The sequence below is a fragment of the Phalacrocorax carbo genome, chromosome 12 (assembly GCF_963921805.1).
Source record: "Phalacrocorax carbo chromosome 12, bPhaCar2.1, whole genome shotgun sequence".
Classification (NCBI taxonomy): domain Eukaryota; kingdom Metazoa; phylum Chordata; class Aves; order Suliformes; family Phalacrocoracidae; genus Phalacrocorax; species Phalacrocorax carbo.
The window spans coordinates 21,065,377-21,070,887 of record NC_087524.1 but is presented as its reverse complement, the minus strand read 5'-3'; positions in this window follow the sequence as shown (position 1 = coordinate 21,070,887).

Genomic DNA, 5,511 nt, shown 5'->3' with positions numbered 1-5,511 from the left:
TGGGAAAGAGGAGTCCCAGCGGCTAAGGGAGAATAAGATTACACGTCCCTTAGCTTTGCCTCATCTAATGCAGCTATTGCTATCCAAATCTCTAATTGCTCGGTTTTTTAAACCTGTGACGGCCCAGACTTCTTGAACTCTTGTTCAAGAGTCCTACAACCCATCTGCAAAACGTCCGCCTCTTGTCATCAGCCGGAGATGCGGTCCCTGCCACGTCCTTCGGCTGTTCCTGTATTCTTGCATCAGCAGAAAGGGGAGGAAAAAGGTATCCTCAACAATTTCCTGAGTGCTATTCATTATTTGATACCTCTTTACCATTTTCATTCTTGTTAGCCACAAAATTCATCTTCCAATCTTGACAGGCTCTCGTCACGCACAAACCTAGCCCTCTGTCTAATCATTTCCATCAACTGTCTGTGAACTTTTTATATTTCAGCTGTACCTTTTTTGAAATGGAAATGAATACAGCGTTCAAGGCAAAGGCACATCACCCCTTTATGTAAAAGTATTCAAATATTTCAGTACTATTTTCTCTCCTGTATTTGCATACATCCTGGGCTGTGGTTTGCTTTTTATTGCAGAGAAAATGGTTTTGACGAAGGGAGCGCAACGTGATGCCGATAAGTTGAACCTGGCAGAGGGAAGTCATCTGGTTATCGCTGTTGTCACCAACAGCCTTCCTCTGGGACCTAGGGTGGGTCATCCATTTTCTCCAGGCTGCAATTATGCCCCCAAAGGTGACATGAAGATTAAATCTCGTTAGTAATGTACGCTGAACCCTGCTCCTATTGGGCACCGTAGGATACACTTATCACTCGCCCGTAAGGCCCTCTACGCAACATCAGCGCTTACCTCGATGTCCTTGCAGGACCTGACCGGGAAAGGATCGCAAGCGAAGGCTGCGTTATTTCTTCGGGCAAGCACTCGGATCTTCTACTCGCACGACTCCGAAGGAACACGCTGTATTGGGCACTGCAAGAGACCATTTAGCTTGCTCAAAAATGTTAACTATATAGCATAAATAACGCTTACGCTGCTTGTTGGGAGGCCTCGCTTGCTCTGCCTAAGTCCATTTGCTTTCGAATGTTTAATAAAGGGACTTCAAAAGCTGTTTCTTAACTCATGAATGGAGCTGACAAAACGGTATTATTTTTCCAAATATTCGAACCTCAATAATATATCACACTAATCTCCTAGCCACAAAGGTATTTTATAACTAAAGCAGGGTGTTTTTTATGGGTCAGATGTTGTTGTCCTACCGTACCACAGCTTGTATCCTCCTGATACCACACATGTTTGTTCTCTACTTAATTTTTAATGTATGAATTTGTTTTTATATTAAAATTCAATAAAATTTTAATTATAAAACATCATATATCACACTGAACTATATATATCTGCAGAGACACACATCTGCGGTTTTACAACAGATGCGTGTAGCTCTGCAAATATTTAAGATGCAGATTTTACCACTAAAACGAATGCATATCCCGCTTGATTACAGCTGAAAATTTCAGGTAGGCCCAGGTTGAATGCACCTAAATGGCTCCCTGATCTCGGGGGAAGCAGAAAGCTGATAACTCGATACTGAATATCACGAGGGAGCCGGAGGAAAAGGCAGAATTAGAGTCACAAGGAGCCAAAAGAAAAGGAGAATATCTAACATGCTGAACTAGTTTTTCCACAAATATGTTTTTATAGATCTGAAGAGTTTCTAATTTGTTTGGGTTTTGCTATTTTTCACTAAGAGCATCTTTCCTGCCGCCATTTCTGAACCATAGATCTACTTCGCGTTCACCGGCAAAGGAAATATTTTCCTTTGCCATCTCATGTAAAGTATGCACAGGGTATTTTGTGCAAGTGGCTCTTTGGCAGGGCTCTGAATACGCAGAAATGGTCTATTTCCTTTTGATTTGCAAACCAGAATTTATTCTGCTGCTATTGACACGAATGGGTGTACGTGTCTGCCATGTCTGTTGTACTCTGTGCGTTATTTCCTATCAGCATTTCACAGAGGCAAAAGCAGGGTGTAACACACAATTCAGAAGAAACTCAGGATGAGAGGGAGGGAATGACAATAATAATGAACGATCAAAAATAAAAGCTTGTTTCAACGCTTATTTAAAGTAGCCCAAAGTTCTGTGCGATGGTCATGTAGATATAAATCAAAAGTAGCCCCGGTGAAAAAATAAATGTGATGGGAGGAGAAGGGGACCCTATGGAGAGCAGTAATGCAGAATTTATCGGAGAAAAACTATATCGAGATGTTTTTTTTTCAGCTTAAACCCCAGCGTTCCCAGTTTTGCTGGTGCAATTTTGGAGCGGCTCATCTGGTGTTGATGGAGCGCTCTGGATTTGCACCGGCATAAGCAAGCGCTACATCTTGTTCCTGACATCCAGGGCGGCAGTGCTGGGACGCAACGTGAGCCCACACCGTCGCCCCAGCCTCCAGAGCGGCCGTGACCAGCCCCTCCGCAGCCAAATCACACCTAGATTTGAGGTCGACAAAAAGCCACCGTGGATACGGGGGTGGCCAGGAAGGAGGGACCATTGCAAGTTCCTTTCTCAGCTCCTTCATCTCTCTTATCTTGAACTCAGAGAAAATTTCAGTTTCTCAGCTGACACTTTCACATGAGAATGTGGAATATTTAAATCCTCGTCTGAATAATAAATAAAAACGAATCCCCATAAGTTATCCGGAGCAGCTTACACAACAGCAGGCTACACAGCTTGCTGTGCTGTAGCTTGCGCACATACAAACGTTTAAATTGGCATCTTATATACTTTGTTACACTAAGCGTTACCAGCATTTTCTCTAAAAACATATAAAATTCAGTTACTGAAATGTATTTTCCTATTCATTGCCCACATCATAAGGTTGACCCACATAATTTTAAGCAAGAAGCTGAAATCTTAACCAAACTCCAGAGAGATTACGTGCGATATTAACTGTTTGCTGAACTCTTTCTATTATTATTTGTCCTTAATTTTGGTGAAATAAAGTGAATAAATAATCACGTTTCACCTGGGAATATTACATTCTAACAATGAGTTTTTAGCAATGAAACTGTTTTTTCGGGAGGGATGAGGGAGAAATCTGAGTCTGAGAGCAAGGTCTGCAGGTTGTCTACATGTTTAAAATATTAATCAGTTGGCAACCTTTCTCCCCTGGAACAAAAAAAAAAAACGAAGAAGAAAAAAAGACACGTTTCATAGAGCCAATAACACTCACAACTTGAGAAACCGTAAGATGATCCTTTCCTCAGAAAAAATCCATCACCAGTTTAACTCCTAAAACAGAGTTAGTTCTCAGGATTGGGTTTTTTTAAACAAATGAAAAAGCTGCTCGTTTCTTAAAAGTAAGAACCGGCTGAGGCTAATGATGAGTTTCTGTCATAATTGCAGCAAGCTGTCATCAACAAGGAATTGCAGCTACGACCTCGCGTTGGCAGAACTCTTGGGAAGTACAGCAAGAGAGTAAAACCTTCCACGTCAAGCTTCTGCAGATGGTGCAGATTTATGCTATTAGGCTCCAATATAACACACTTTCACCTATTTTTATATTAAAAAAAAGCGATTATTAATAGCCTCCTTGGCATTTACCACTGCGATTTGCCTTCTGAAACGATGACTCTAACTGAAGTTTTTAACACCCTGAATAAACTAAAACCTTTATGCTTCAAGAACATCAAAGCTGGTTGTAAGGAGCTTTCCCTTCCTTCTTGCCTTTCCTTCTTGCAGAGAAAGCCTGAATGCACCATCATCTTCTACCTTCAAATACGACACACAGATCTATTTTTAAGCCTCTATTTTCAGATGCAGAAATAAACATTTTCCTTATTGGTGCCCTTTTTCTTTTTTCTTTTTTTTTTTTTTTTTTTTACTATTATGGGAAAAAACGCCTGATATTACGTTCCCTTCATTCTCAGCACTCCCAGCCGACGTGCTTGTTGTTCCTACTGGAGACACTGGGAACTCTGAACGTGCGATGAGAGAACATCAAGCCCCAAGTTCAGTCTCCCTCTGCCTTCCCGCGATAACAGATTGGGTTTTGGCACAACACTTAGTCCTTCAACAGCCGCTGTGTTACAGCTGCCGCTGTTTTGTAAACCATCAATTTTGTATTTCTTTCGCTTATAAGAATGAAAACTGGACCCTCAAAACCCTTTGTAATTCAGTCTAACAGCCACGAAAATACAAATATTTCCATAATCCGAGTATGAATTAGAAGTCAAATTACTTTATGGATTTATTTATATTTGTACACAAGGGACTTCATCAAAACAGGCCTCAAGAGCTGAAAAACAATTTTTTTCTTAAGCACAGCTTTTCTCTTTCAGTGCTAGGTTAACAGGTTCAACTTTGTGATACCGTAAAGCCAAAAGGGGAAAAGGAACTGTACTCTGTCAGTTTAATGAATTCACTACTTGTGGTACAAGGCATCGAAACGCATGTGAAAGAAGCGTGAACACGTTACAACACCGTTTCAGTGAAAATGCTCTTCTCGGAGCCGTCGGGACAAGCCTGTTGGCGAGATTTGCACGTGGCGGCACCGCACATCCATTCATTACAACCCGGTGGTGACGCACCCAACAGCGCTTGGTCCCGCCGCCGCAGGGACTGAGCAGTCCGGGTATTTTCCCCTTCTCTACTGCACAACGGCGATACGATTTTAATCATGGCTTTATGGGGAGTTTGCTTCTTTTTTTTGTCGATAGCTCGCCTTTCACGTTTGGAGGAATCTAGTCATTTTACTGATTAAAATTTGGGATTCCGAAAAAAAATAGTGACCTTTTGATGCAGTCTACAAAGTACTCCCACTAAACAGGCAATAAGTGAATCTAATAGACACCCCAACCCACGCCAAGTCCCATAAAATCAGGGTGTGAAGCATAAGGGAGAGAGGGATCCATATTAATAATTCATTCGAAGCAACCCCCTGGAGCAGTTTTACTATGATATGCTATGCAGAACGCTTCAACACACTAATTAATATTTTCAAAGTGTTCCACGAGCCCCTTTTAAAAGCACTTTTGCCATTCATTGAGCATTCTGCATTTTATAAGGGAAAGACCAGTTCTGCCCCCCAAACCAGCTGAAGAACTGCCCTCTTCAACCGAGACTTGCGGAGCAGAGGAAAGCTTTGCAAACACCAACACACCCAGCAAACATTTCACATCCGCCGGATTAATAGCCTGTGGATTTTTGCTCCTCAAATCCAAAATTAACTGGAATAAATTATGCTCCCTTTGCAATACGCGCGACCAAGAGCGCAGGTGACCTCAAGAGTTATCTGGCAATTGCAGTGACGAGTCCCTGCCGCATTCCCCTTTCTAGCTAACGCGGAAAGGAAAGCACTGTAAATAACTTGGTATTGAGACAACGCTAACCCCTTATGCACGTCTACTGTTTCTTGCACTAAGTTAGAGCATATCTACTACATATTTACAAACCAGCACGATTTCTTACTCCAATTAACAGGAAAATATAGTAAGGTTGTATTCAGTGATG